This window comes from Rhineura floridana, chromosome 2 (genome assembly GCF_030035675.1).
Source record: "Rhineura floridana isolate rRhiFlo1 chromosome 2, rRhiFlo1.hap2, whole genome shotgun sequence".
Taxonomy (NCBI): Eukaryota; Metazoa; Chordata; class Lepidosauria; order Squamata; family Rhineuridae; genus Rhineura; species Rhineura floridana.
In genome coordinates, this window is record NC_084481.1 from 68769417 (window position 1) to 68783760 (window position 14344).

The 14344-nt window shown below is 43.9% G+C and overlaps 1 pseudogene; it reads right to left on the bottom strand.

Moving 5' to 3' along the window:
• Positions 1-330: 330 nt before the first annotated feature.
• On the bottom strand, positions 331-449 carry LOC133378575 (5S ribosomal RNA; annotated as a pseudogene).
• Between the last annotated feature and the right edge of the window lie 13895 nt (positions 450-14344).

Consider the following 14344-nt stretch of genomic DNA (forward strand, 5'->3'; position numbering starts at 1 on the left):
AAAACAAAATTACTCCCAAAGCAAAAAGCTCTTGCTGGAGCATTCCTGGATCTCCCCATCCCTCATGCCACCTAGCAGCAGGCTCCTTTCCCCAGCCACCTCCTCACTGAAAGCTCTCCCTTTCCAGTCTGGCTGACTAGCTTCACAGCTGCCTTATGAGGGGAAAAAACCCTAAAGGGGATCATGGATACTTTCCCTCATATCTGTTGCTGTTATATGCCTTCAAATTGATTACAACTTATGGTGACCCTATTAATCTTTTTTTGGATATATTCATAGGGTTTTCATGGTAAGAGGTATTGAGAGGTGGTTTATCATTGCCTTCCACTAAGCCTGTGACACCCAGTATTCCCAGGCGGTCTCCCATCCAAATACTAACCAGGCCTGACCATGCTTAGCTTACGAGATCAGACAAGATCAGGCATGTTCAGGGTAGTATGACCATAGCCTCCCCCATATCTAGTGAGGGATATATGTTAAAAGCATACATTTGCTCTTAGCAAGGAGATATGTTAACAAAAACCACAACAGATGCAATGTATAGTTTGAGCTAAAAGCCTCACCAAACCTCCACTGCTGCTGCTCACTCACTTTCCAGTACTAAGCTGTTTCTGCAACAATCCACCTACCTCCTTTTCTATTAGAAGAATCCAATTCATTGCAAGACTTCTTCTGTTTGTTCACCAGTAAAGTTTTGGTACTGAATATAAATTGTGTCTTCATTGAAAGGGTGGCCACATCTGGAAGGACTTTGCTTCGGGAGGGTTGGGAGAAAAGGGTGGGCTAAGAGAAGCGTTGGTACTGTGTTGCTGGGGGAGGTTGCCAAGAGTGGAGATCTCTGAGGAAAATAGAATTTATGCCCATTCCCACCATTTCTGCAGCCTTCCAATGGCAAGAGATATGAAGACTCTTCAGGCATTTGTAAATGGGAATTATAAACATGTGCAGAGTGGGAATGGACACAGAGGTTCTGCCCCCTGCCCCATAGAAGAGAACACTTTGAAGTGTGGAGCCTTTAGTATCCATGGAGTCTCCCCACACATTTATGTTAAAAAGCACAGGTCCCAATATTGGTTCTTGGTGGACTGTCTTCTTCATTCCTCCATCATGAGAACTATCCATTTATTCATCTCTTTGCTTCATGTTCTTTAATCAGTTAGTGATCCGCAAGAGGACCTGTCCCCTTATCCCATGACTACCAAGCTTTCTCAGGAGTCTTTGATGAGGGACTTTATCACACACTGTTTGGAAGCCTACGTACATCCTGTCTACTGGATCCATATACTTATCAACACTGTCAAAGAATTCTAAAAGGCTATATAGACAGGACTTACCCTTGCAGAAGTTATGCTGCTTCTGTTTCAGCTAGACTTACTCTTCTATATGTTTGATTATTCTGTCTTCGTTAATGCTTTCCACCAGATTTCCCACCGTCAGTCCAAGGGCTCTGGCGATGGTGGGCCTTTGCAGCCATGCCGGGAAAGACCTGGCATGGCTTCAAAAAACCCATACCTTCGGCGCAACGTAACCACGCGTGCCTGTCGCGTAAGGGATGGAGCAAGGTGGCTATTTAAGCCCTGCTCCATCTCCCCCTTGCCCCTTTTCAGCCTCACGCAACACCAGAGGAGCAGGTCCTCACCTACCTTTGGCAGGAGGCCTGTTCTTTTGGTGTGCGGGGGGCAGCGGAAAGACGCTTCTTGAGCTCTAGTGCAATCAGCTGAGAGGCAGTGGTAGTGCAGCAGCACAGGCTGCCATCAGCTGGGAGGTGGTGGTAGAGCAGCAGCAGAGGCTGTGATCAGCTGTAGCGCGGGGCTTGGAGGCTCTGCATAATCAGTTGGAGCGGTAGCATAGCAGCGGGTTGCACGTCAGGAGAGGCACTGCGGTGGCGGCAGAGAGACCAGCGGCTGTGTCAGCGTGGGGACTTCTTGTAGGCCTTCAGGCCTGTTGGTTTGACGGGCAGTGGTTGGGCCTATGCCCAGGGGTTGCTGAGGGCTATCAGGGCCAGTAGGTTTTTTCCCACCAATTTTGCCTTAGGGCCAATTTATTTATTTATTTATTGGATTTCTTAGTCGCCCATCTGGCTGGCTAACTAGTCACTCTGGGTGACATACAAAATAAGCAAAATAGCACAAAATGACACATCAATACAATAACATTAAAATCTAAAAGCAATTATGTTAAAATCTAGCCCACCCCAAAGGCCTGCCTGAAGAGCAAGGTCTTCACGGCCCGGCAGAAACTCATTGTAGAGGGGGCGTGGCACAGATCATTTGGAAGGGAGTTCCATAGGGTGGGGGCCACAATTGAAAAAGCCCTTTCTCTAGTCCTCACCAGTCTAGCAGTTTTGACTGGTGGGACAGAGAGAAGGTCTTTTGAGGCCGATCTTGTTGGGCGGCATTGCTGATGATGCTGGAAGCGCTCCTTCAGATAGGCTGGGCTGAAACTGTGTAGGGATTTAAAGGTCAAAACCAACACCTTGAATTGGGCCCGGCAAGCAACTGGTAGCCAGTGCAACTCTTTGAGCACTGGAGTTACGTGATCTCGGCGGCAGCCGCCTTTAAACAGGTGCGCCGCCGCATTCTGTACCAGTTGCAGCTTCCAGACCATTTTCAAGGGTAGCCCTACGTAGAGCGCATTACAGTAGTCAAGGCGAGAGGAGACCAGGGCATGTACCACTGATGGGAGCAGATGATTGGGAAGGTAGGGGCGTAGCCTCCGTATCAGATGGAGTTGATACAGTGCTGCCTGGCTCACAGCCGAAACCTGAGCTTGCATGGACAGTTGGGAGTCAAGAATGACCCCCAGGCTGTGGACCTGGTATTTTAGGGGCAGTTGTACCCCATTGAGCACCAGGTCCAAGTCCCCTAACCTTCCCTTGTCTCCCACAAACAGTACCTCGGTTTTGTCAGGGTTCAGTTTCAGTTTATTCCTTCCCATCCAGGTACTCACCGACTCCAGGCACTTGGACAGGGTTTCTACAGCCAACCTCGGTGAAGATTTAAATGAAAGATAGAGCTGAGCGTCATCCGCATATTGGTGACACTGCAGCCGAAATCTCCTGATGATAGATCCCAGCGGCTTTGTATAGATGTTAAATAGCATCGGAGAGAGGATGGAACCCTGCGGCACCGCACAAGTGAGAGGCCAAGGGTCCGAAACCTCATCCCCCAATGCTACTCTTTGGTGCCTATCAGAGAGGAAGTAACGGAACCACTGCAGTACAGTGCCCCCTATGCCTAACCCCTCCAATCGTTACAAAAGGATACCGTGGTCAACGGTGTCAAAAGCCGCTGAGAGATCCAGGAGAACGAGGAAGGTGCATTCACCCCTATCCAACGCTCTCCTCGTATCATCCACCAAGGCGACCAAGGCTGTTTCAGGTTATGTTGAGTCTACACCTGCAGGTACTGGGTGCCCAGGAATGGGGAGTGGGGGCATGCCTTGGGGATCACATCAGGGGTGCCTTATTATCCTTCTACAGGTGCAGTGCCTTCTGGGTATGGAAGGGGGATGTCTCAACTGGTACAGCAGCAGCCTGTAAGTAAGGCTTGTAGGCAGGTTTGGACTTCTGTGGGCGGCCCTACTATGGGGCTGCCTTAGGGGCCTGCTGATCCTTTGGCTTATGTTCAGGCTGGTGCTTTGCCTTTTGGGGAGACATCCTCTCCCTTGGGGGCTCACTTGTTGCTTACAACAAAGGAGCTTATATGGAGAGGGGAATATGTGGACGTGTTCTCCTTATTATATCAAGAGCCTGAACAGAAGGAAAAGGATAGGCAGGAAGAGCAGAAAAACGAGAAATTTAAAAGGAAGAAAGTAGATAAGACTTGGGCAATTCGTTGGCGGGGTTTTTGATCTATATGGGGGTAGTGATCCAGCACCAGCCCATGGGGGCTGTGGTCTTGGTGAAGTACCTTGATGTAGTTTTTAGAGCGTATACGGAATTAACTGGGTCAGGGTGGCTGGCCTATGATGGATCCTTTAGGATGAGGGCGGCAGTGGATCGTTACCTGTCGTGGGACAGAAAGGACCCTGAGTTGTGGTTGCAGTTTATGACTGCAGCTCGATCCATGCAGGGTGACAGGGCACATAGAGGGCATTTGCTTGGTAAGTCTGCCAGTGCGGCTCTGACCCGTGGGTTCATGGGGCAGGGGGTTCAACCCCACCTGCTCTGTTGGGAGTTTAGCACCAAGGCCTTTTGCAATATGAACCTGTGTAAATTTAGGCACGAGTGTTCCATTTGCACGGGCTCTCACCCCTTCACCATTTGCCCTAGAGCTCGGGGATTTAAGGGCTTTCAAAGGGGGGAAAAACCAGGGGCTGGAGGAAAGCCTTCTGGAAAGGGGCCCCATGCCGATTAAAATTCTGAAGCTTATGTGTCTGCTCTGGGATTATCCTAGAAGGGCACATGCATCTTATTTGGGGGAAGTTTTCCGTTATGGTTTTAGAATTCTGGTTGTTGGAGAGCATAGGCCTTATATGTCAGGGAATCTTAGGTCTGTGGTGGGTATGGAGTTAGTGGTGCAGGAGAAAATTAATAAGGAAGTGGCTGAGGGATGGGTCTTGGGCCCTTTTGATCACCCTCCCCTGCCCACGCTCAAGGTTTCCCCTTGGGCATCGTTCCTAAAAAATGTGAGCAGCAGATCAAATCAGCAAGCGCCAGAGAAAGCGGAAACAAAAAAGGACAGACTGGTAAAGAAACAACAGACTATTGAACAGCATGCTGATCAGCACCATGCAGTGAACCCGACCCCTGACTGTGACTAAGAAGTGAGTTTTTTGAACATCAGGCAATATGAATCCCTGGAGTCCTAAAGAGCTGCTGTTTCCCCTCCCTTTCAGTGCATTTTTGCTGCTTCTGTCTTTTTTTCCTTGTCCTTTTAGAGACTCCTTTGGATCTCCATAGTTTGCTCTTCCATTGTTTCCTAGCAACCAGGATGCCTTTTTCCTGTGGTGATTCATTTGAGATCAGATAGTCTCAAGAAGTTATTTTCTGCAAATATTACTGCACAAAAAGTGTGGGTGAATGTTAAAGAAACTCACTCCCACTAAAAGGCATGAAAACTTTGCAATGAGGCTTAGACATGTCTCCTACTTTACAAGCTCTAAAGACCAGGAACTCATTACAATTTTTTTATTTTTTTATTATTTGATTTATATCCCGCCCTTTCTTCCAGCAGGAGCCCAGGGTGGCAATTCACTGTATAGTTAACTTACAGTACAATGGTATACATGTCTACTAAGAAGTAAGGGTGCAATCCCACTTTCTGCTGGTTGGGGAGACTTGGATGCCACAGACCCCTGTCTGCACTGGTAGGCTCCTGGTGCTGCTGGGTTCCGCCGGCAGCAGCCCTCTGCTGCAGCTGAGCCTTGGTGCCACCAGCAGCCTGCTGGCGCCACCAGGGGTCCACCAACAATAGCCAGTGGAAGCTGGCAGAAGCCCCTGAAAATAGGTTATTTTGGGGGCATGGTGTGGAGCTATGGGGGGAGGCTTATGCAAGATCTTCTTTATGTTTAGAGTCCTCCACTGGATCCTGATCCACACGAAAACTCCGCCAGCCCAAAGGCCGGCACAGTTAAAAATCATAATGGGCTTACATTACTCCCCAGGAGGTCGATTCATGAGGGCCAGCACTTCCTGGCCAGCATGTGCACATGGCTCCTGAAGGAGGTGGTGTTCAGCCAGGGAGAGAGAGATGTTCAGTTCAGAGAGGCAGATGGATCCTGCAGGACTTTCTGCCAGCTCCTCCTCCGCTGACCCCCTTTCCTCTGGCTCCCCAGCATTTGGATTGCTCTGTAAGTCGCTTTGTGTTTAATGGGGCTTACTTCCAGGTAAGTGGGTACAGGATGGTAGCCTAGTCCAGGGGTGGTGAACCGTCCGTGTCCATGGGCCATGCTTGCTGGAGATGATGGGAATTGTAGTTCAGCAACATCTGGAGTGCCAAAGTCTCGCCGCCCCTGGTCTAGGCTTTGGTTTAGGATTGGCACTGGGGAAAAACAGGCAGAAATTTCCGGGCTGTGGTCTGAAGGCACATAAGGCCAGTTTCCTGCTGAAGCTAAGCAGGGTCAGGTCTGGTCAGTGCCTGAATGGGAGACCGCTTGGGAACCATATGGGAAGCTGCCTTGGGTTTCATGAAAAGAAGGTATAAATGTAATAAATAAATAAATAAATAAAATAATAATAAATAAATTCAACATGTCAAGCCTTCTTTTAGTATGGAAATACAACTATGGGAAAAGCTTCACTATGATTTCTCTCAAATGGTGTGTGCTGCCATTTTGTGACTGGTGCCCGCAGCACTCTTTCAGAATTTGAAATGTGCCCTCTGATCCAAAAAGGCTGGTGATCCCTGCCTCACATGTTGACTGTCATCATTCAGTAAGGTCTGAAGAGGGTTCTGGTGATGCAGTGATGCCTTGCCAGTCCTCAGTTATCTCAAAACATTAAAGGGCACATTCCAGCCAGTCAAAAACACTGAGGAGAGTGCAAAACAGGGCTGGTGAGGGATATAGCTTTGGGAGGGGACATGGCTTAGCAAGAGTCTTGAGGACCAAATAAGGAGGCTTGGGGGGCATATTTGGTCCCTGGGACTAAAGGCCCCCACTCTTGGCTTAGCACTGTATTCAAACATGGCCATGTTTTCATTTAAAAAACAAACCCCTAAAAAGAATCCATAGTCAAATCACCTTTGTTTTTTACTTTGGAAAAAGTAATAACAAAGATATTTTTGCAACCTTCCTATTTGAAATAAAATGGGGAAAATAAAATTAATATACTATACCTACAGGAGAACTCAAGGAAACAGAAGGAATTTTAATCATTTTGAGTATTCCAACTGAAGACAAAATTAGAGCTACCTTAAACTTGTTCATGAACTTTATACAAACAGAGGGGTTCCCCTTGATAAATTTTTACAAGGAGATTGGAGCAAAAGTCAGAAGCAGGCAAAGCCTGGCATGCATGATGAATTGCTGTTCATTAATCCAATTAATGATTAATTCCAGGGACTCTAATCCAAGATAAATCCCTTATTATAGCTGGTTGGCTAGGTCTATAATAGTTGAAGGTCTGTCAGCAAATCCATTGTAAACTTCTCTTTCACAAGCTGATATCCATAAAGCTCGCTGTGCGTTGCCTTTCCCCTGCAGAGGATGTTTGCAAAGCAGAAGCAGTAATGGAGAAAAGGCCTGTTTGGTCAGCCTCATGCCATAGAATAGTTACAGAAAGTTACAGAAAGGGACATGTGACTTTAAAGAACATGGCCAAGTTTCATTTAGCATCTCTTTTTTATAGTCTGGCCCATTTTAAAGAACCCATGACTATTTCAATTTTTTTCTTTTTAAAAAAGAAGTTGATGTGTCATTCTCAAAACAGAACCTGAGCAAGTTCTAATCAAAGATCGATAGCCAAATAAAAGCTCCTAAACAATTCCAATTCACATGATCTTCTTTCCACAGATACCAATCCATGCATACATTTTTAGTTCCAAGTATTTATTTGCAACTGTGCTCACAATGGGACTTTAGAGATCTCAATACAAGAGGCCTAGAGAGAATTAACAAGTAAGTGCTTCCAGTTGTGGTCTCCGCACTTGAAGGATGCAGACAAACTGGAACAGGTTCAGAGGAGGGCAACAAGGATGATCAGGGGACTGGAAACAAAGCCCTATGAGGAGAGACTGAAAGAACTGTGCATGTTTAGCCTGGAGAAGAGAAAACTGAGGGGAGATATGATAGCACTCTTCATGTACATGAAAGGTTGACTCATAGAGGAGGGCCAGGATCTCTTCTCGATCATCCCAGAGTGCAGGACACAGAATAATGGGCTCAAGCTGCAGGAAGCCAGATTTCAACTGGACATCAGGAAAAACTTCCTGTTAGAGCCATACGACAATGGTCGACCAATCACCTAGAGAGGTAGTGGGCTCTCCAACACTGGAGGCATTCAAGAGGCAGCTGGACAGCCATCTGCTGGGAATGCTTTGATTTGGATTCCTGCATTGAGCAGGGGGTTGGACTTGATGGCCTTATAGGCCCCGTCCAACTCTACTATTCTATGATTCTATGAGAGGAATGTAACAACAGCCAATAAACAGTATTTATTTTATTCAATACAGAAAACTCTTGGTTCACTGCATTCTTTGTGGCAACCCCTAAGTTGTGGAATTCCCTCCCCACAGAGTTGCATCTGGCACCTTCATTATGCAGATTTCATCATATGCTGAGGACGCACCTCTCTTCACCCTGGCCTATATCTGTCATCCTATAGCTGTGAATATAATTGGTTTTAAACTGTTTTTAATATTCTATTTTATATTGTTGTGACCCACCCTGGGACCTTCTGGATACTACTACTACTACTACTACCACTAGAGCTCTGCATTAGGGATGGACGAGAATTCCACTGAGTTGGGATTTAGCACCTGATTTTTCAATGGTCCACATATTCTCCATCTTTGCAGAGTGATCCTGTTTGGTCTGAACTGCAGTGGCTTTCCTCCGACACAGGATTGTTTCCCCCCTTGAATATTCCCTCAGATTTATTGTTCTTTTATTCACAGCACAGCAGTGCAGCGTTCTCTCTCTCTCTCTCTCTCTCTCTCTCTCTCTCTCTCTCTGCCATCCCACTCTACTTGAATAATCCAAGAGGGAGAAAGCAAGCCAAGCCTATAATAGAGATTAAAAGGCAAGCATAGCCCTAGAGAGCCCCTAGAGTGTCCTTAACGTGGGCGAGACTCTTTAGCCTGGCCTTTTGATCTCTGTAGTATTAACCCATTTAATTATTAAAAGGCAAGCCTAGAGACTACAGAGCCTCACCCATGTTAAGGACTCTAGGTTTGCCAAGAAGGAGGTGGGGAATGGGGGACACTAAAAGCTGCTTTATTCCTTTCCTTTCCAAAAAGCCTCAGACCAGTCTCAGTCACAGCAGAGGCGGCGGCAGTGGTGAAGCCACTTTCCTTTCACAATATCAAAATTTCTCTCAAAATATCAATATTAATGTCAGTATTTTGGGGAGAAAGACTAGACCAGTAAAAGTAGTGGACATCAGATGAAGAATGAACTCAAATCGATACCACCTGTCAGGTCGATGGAATGCTTCAAAGTGGCACCAGCCAACAGATCCCATCCCTACTCTTCATACAATAAAGCAGATAGGAATTGATAACTTTGGTAATGGTTTGATCAGATAAAACAATATTCTGGTGAAAGAGAATCAATATCATTCTCATAGATAGAGTCATCTTAAAAACTGTTTTGCCAAGTCAAGCCAAAGTCCATCTGGTCCACCATTATGTTTCCATTAGCAGCAATGGTCAGCAAGGTTATTTAGCAAATGGAGCATAGATTAATGGATACTGTAGAAGAGACATAGGAATGCATGAAGTATCCCCCATCTTCTTAGAATTTTTTTCCTCCCAGATCTGAAGCAGAAGTGAGTCATCCTCCAGCTTCTAATTCCCTTACCCAGCAACCTGCCACTATAGACAGGGTCTTTCTTATTTCTGTCTATGCCTAAAGCCAACTCCATGGACCTTGTAATAGTCGTCAAATTGCAGAATTGCTAAAAAGAGGATTCCACAAAACCTAATGGGCCAAATCCACAGCTGTTGTAAATTAGCACAGCACCATTTGCTTCAACGAACAGCATTTGCCAGGAGCTGAGGGACCGTAACTTTTGCATTTCCCTCTATGTGCTAACAAATCTGTGTTTTTTAATAGAGTTTGCTAATCAGAATTATTTGAACCATACCATGCGACATTGTATTAAAATGGTTTGTTTTTAACAGAGGAGAAGAGAAAATGGTGTTTTGCTCCATCATCTGCCCTTTCACCACCATTTTGTTAATTCTTCCATTTGCTTGCAGTCAGTCAAGGACAAGTCAGAATGGAAAGTTATGAAACGTTTCTGGTAAACAAACTCCTATCAGCCCTTTTTAATCAGGGAGTCCTTCTTGGGATAACAAATGGCTCTATTCTCCTGTTCTAGAGATAATCATCTATGCCTGTAGTAATCCTCATTCTGCATTAAGGATAGGCAATGAACAATTTTCTCTTCCGAGTGTGTGTGTGTGTAGATACATTCCCATATTGTTCTATTATTTTAGAGAGTGTTTGGAATTCCTGATGGTGTGCACTGGTGCACAGCTTTAAAAATAATAAAATAGGTGATTCCAGTGCATGGCACAGTGTTCAGACTCAAATAGTCTTCAGAACAATAAGCAAAACCAGAACTAAATAAAATATCTGTCAACTGAGGAAAAATGATGAAAAAGGTCTGATATATACAATAGCTGGTGAAGCTTATGAAGAATTAAAAGCTTTACCCCTTACTTTGCTTCTAGCATTCTTTTCTGCTTCAGGTGACCAAGGATGGTGCTAGGTGTCATAAAACTCATTGGCAAGCTGAAGGAGACAAAGTGCAGGTTTCTTTTCTTATGTATCCAGCATAATATCTAAACTAAGGAGCAGAACGTCTCTCTTATCATAAGAAGATTCAAAAGTATGAGCAGGTGAGTTGCGCATCTCACTGTTGGACAGATAGAAGGAGAGTTATTTAAATGTCGTTCATCATTATTACCTTCTCAACACACTGACTCTTCAGGCATGCGGTCATTACATGAACAAAACGTGTGCTTGGGTGCTCCCCACTCCTGCATGGTCCCAAAGAAGAGAATAGAACCTTTTGCTTTCTTTTTCAATTAACCACAGTTTGGCATTCTGTCCAAACATTAAACTGTAGTTAATCCTGGCATGAATCACAGTCTGAAGTTGGCTTGTTTCAGTAAAGAACCATACTTTAAGTACCATACTTAAAACTAACTACAATTTGTTCAGGTTTAACCACATGTTAAATTGTGGTTAGTTAAAAAGAAAAACAAAAGCAGCCGCACCAGGGAAGAGAAGGGAAGGTGAAGAACCTGACATTTGTTTACTTAATGATAAACCATGGTTTAAACTTAAACATAGTTTATCATTACATCCAAAAATTATACAGTGATCATGCAATATTCAATGCCATTTGCACTCTACCCTGTTCCATCAATCAAGAACCAGAAGTAATTTCTGAGGGGGTGTACTGAGGCAGCATTGTGACAGTCCAGCCATTGTTTGCATTGTAAGCTCACTTGTGTTGAGAATGAACAACAAAGTAATTCTGAGTTGTTCTCGCTTTAAATGTAGCACAGACTACGGTTGGAGTCTAGATCACATACACAAACCACAGTTGAAGAAAGTCCAGGATAGGCAATTATCTCACGTAAGCAAGCCCTTTCCTGTTGCATAATACTACAGAAACTTCCTCCTCCCTCTCCATTATCCAGTCAAATCTGCATCATCATTATCATCATCAAGACACATGGCACATCACAACTGACTTAACAGAAATGTGCACATTTAGCCAGGAAAGAATATTTTGTCACTTTGGCATATCCTGATACCAGTATCAAGAAGACACATATGAATAAGGTCATAAGCCTATGAGAAAGATATTGAAGAGAGTTCTTTTATATTGGATTCAGCCTCTATGTTAAACGTTATGGATTGCTACAAAATTGCTATTTTAAGACTCCTAATAATGTGAACCAACAATCTTTTTTAATATATATAATCATGTTCTACTTGCATTTCATTACCGTAAATTTTGTGGGAGGATGGTGATACAAAATAAAGAGCCAACACTTTAGAGGACAAACAGTGAGTCAAGGCTAGGTTAAGCTTATTGTTTTCACCTTAGATATAGTTATGTGTCCTGAATTTATAGCACACTGTTGAGGATGAGATGTTTTTGCATACTCATTTGAAATTTAAATATTGGCTTGAATATTAGAAAGCTGAACTAATGCATGTGTGTGGGTGTTCATTTACTTACGATGAGGCAATGACTAAATGCTCTGCCCAGATTTTATGCTTCATCCAGGTTTCATGTGAGGTGAAAAGAGGTTCAGTTCCAATGCACTAAATTGCACAGCTGTCTCACAACACAGCAGGATGCTCACCTGACATTGGTTTCATTCTCTAGTCCAAGCAATCACTGTAAAATATATGTTTTTCTGCAGAGCAGTGATCGGAGATGGTAGTGTGGTTGCCTATGATTTCGCTGGATATATTTGTTATATTCTGAAGGAGGCGGATGTTTTTTATGACATCATGCTCTGAGTATAACTGAGCCAAGTTTATTTGAAGGAACTAACACTGTTATTTCTGGAACTTAGCATTTTACCTTCCCTTGTAATGGTTGCTAACAATGGAAGATAACTCAGAATCCTAAGGGAGGCAGTGCATCTTGTTGCTACTGCCGGCCTGATCACTTATTCTGAGATGTGCATTATCAAGCTGTAAATCCAAGATAGCAGTTTTAAAATGAGAAGAAAGTCCCCTGGATAATTTCACACCATTCTTTCACTTTGGTATAACTGAACTGATAATCAACATCACAGGCAGAATGGTAGTACCCACATAGGCAGAGGTAGGTGTTGTTTGTATTTCACAGAAACACACCTTGAACTAAGAATGACCCAGATTAGCGGGTAAAAACACTTTGGGATTCATTGCCTGTGTGAACGAGCCTAAGGCAAAGATGCTATTAACCTTGGCAACAAGGTTGGCAGCTTTGAACATGAACAGAATTCCCAAGCTTTTAATATCACCATTGCACCAGAAGACAAACAAAGCAGAGGTTTGCCTTTCTCACCTAATAGCAGGACTTTTCTTTTCTGTTGCACTGCACAGCTTCATCATAGGCTGAATTAAAGACCAATTCACATTACATTTCTTAAATGTGAAAATCTCACTATAAATTGTGAATGAAACACATACTGTGTTGGCAAACATATATCCAGCTACGCTTCTTACAGAAATATGATTGGCTACACAGCTCTCTTTTTAGTGTACACTAAGGACAGACAGTTCAGCCTAGGTCCATCCCATTTCATTTTCTCTGGCAGGCAATCATAGGTCCATTCCATCCTGTTTTGTGCAGTTTTTGAAAGAAATGTATGAAATGTTTTCATTTCAATTGTACACATTTTTGTACATGTTTCCCCCAAATACATGTTTTCAGTGCTTTTCAGTGTAAGGTATTATTTTGAACACCTTTTAGCCATAAAATAAGTATATTTGTGCACATTTCTGTGCACTAAAACTGCGCTGCAAAATCTGAGGAAGTGCTTAATCTGACTGGGAGTTGCATTATGATCCACAAGCATATTCAGGACTGCCAGGAGAGGTTGGTCCACTGCAACAATCAGTCCCAATGAATTCTTCCTCCACCTCCAGCTTGCACTTGCAGCAAAGTGGTGGTTGCCTCTTTATTTATTTATTTAGGGTTGCACTCAATGAAGCACTAAGGCAAACATTCCCTCAGCGCAAGGATTTCTCCTTGAACAATGGAACATTCTGCCCTCTCCTCCCCCCAGTGCCCCATCCTACATCTGTCCTGGGAGTGCCCCAAACCCTCCAGAGCAGATTTGGAGGGGAGTAAACAGGGGAAAGTCCCATTGTGTAAGCAGAAGTCATTCTGCTTGCACAGTTATTTAGTTGAATACCGCCCTCATTCATTCATTTGTTATTACTTTTATATCCCACCTTCCCTCCAAGGAGCTCAAGGTGATATACACACTTCTCCTTCTCTTCATTTTATCCGCTCTCATAGTGCACTCACTGTCAGATAAACAAAATACCAGGGGGAATATGTCCAGCAACCTGAAGAAACAGATGAAAGTTTATTCGTTTATTGATTTCTTACCCACTCTTTTACCATGAAGTCCCAGGGTGGGTAACAACAATAAAATATATAATTTTAACACAAAGAAAACAGTTACGACCCTAAAACAAGTAAAGCGTAAAGAACAAGTAAAAAGCGTTCCACATATAAAAAACCAATTTCATTACAGATGCAGATTGGGATAAGATCTCTACTTAAAAGGCTTGTAGAAAGAGTAAGAGGTCTTCAGTAGGAACTGAACAGACAATAGAGATAGTGTCTGTGACTGCCTGATATGTAGTGGGAGGGAATTCCAAAGGGTAGGTGCCGCTGCCACCATATTAAAGGCTCGATTCCTATATCGTACAGAGTGGACCTCCTAATAAGATGGTGTCTGCAGAAAGCCCTCTCCAGCCGAGGGCAGTGCTTGATTGGGTAAATAAGTGGTGAGACAATCTTTTAGATGGTATCCTGGTCTCAAGCTGTGTAGGACTTTGTACACCAGTACCAGCACCTTGAATGTAGGTCGGTAGCTATTGTTATTGTTCTCTATTGTACCCAAATCTCAGGGATTCTGGATTATAACTATTTTACTATTCTGACTACCTGTGTTGATATGTTGTTTCCTGCACATTACTCTTTCAT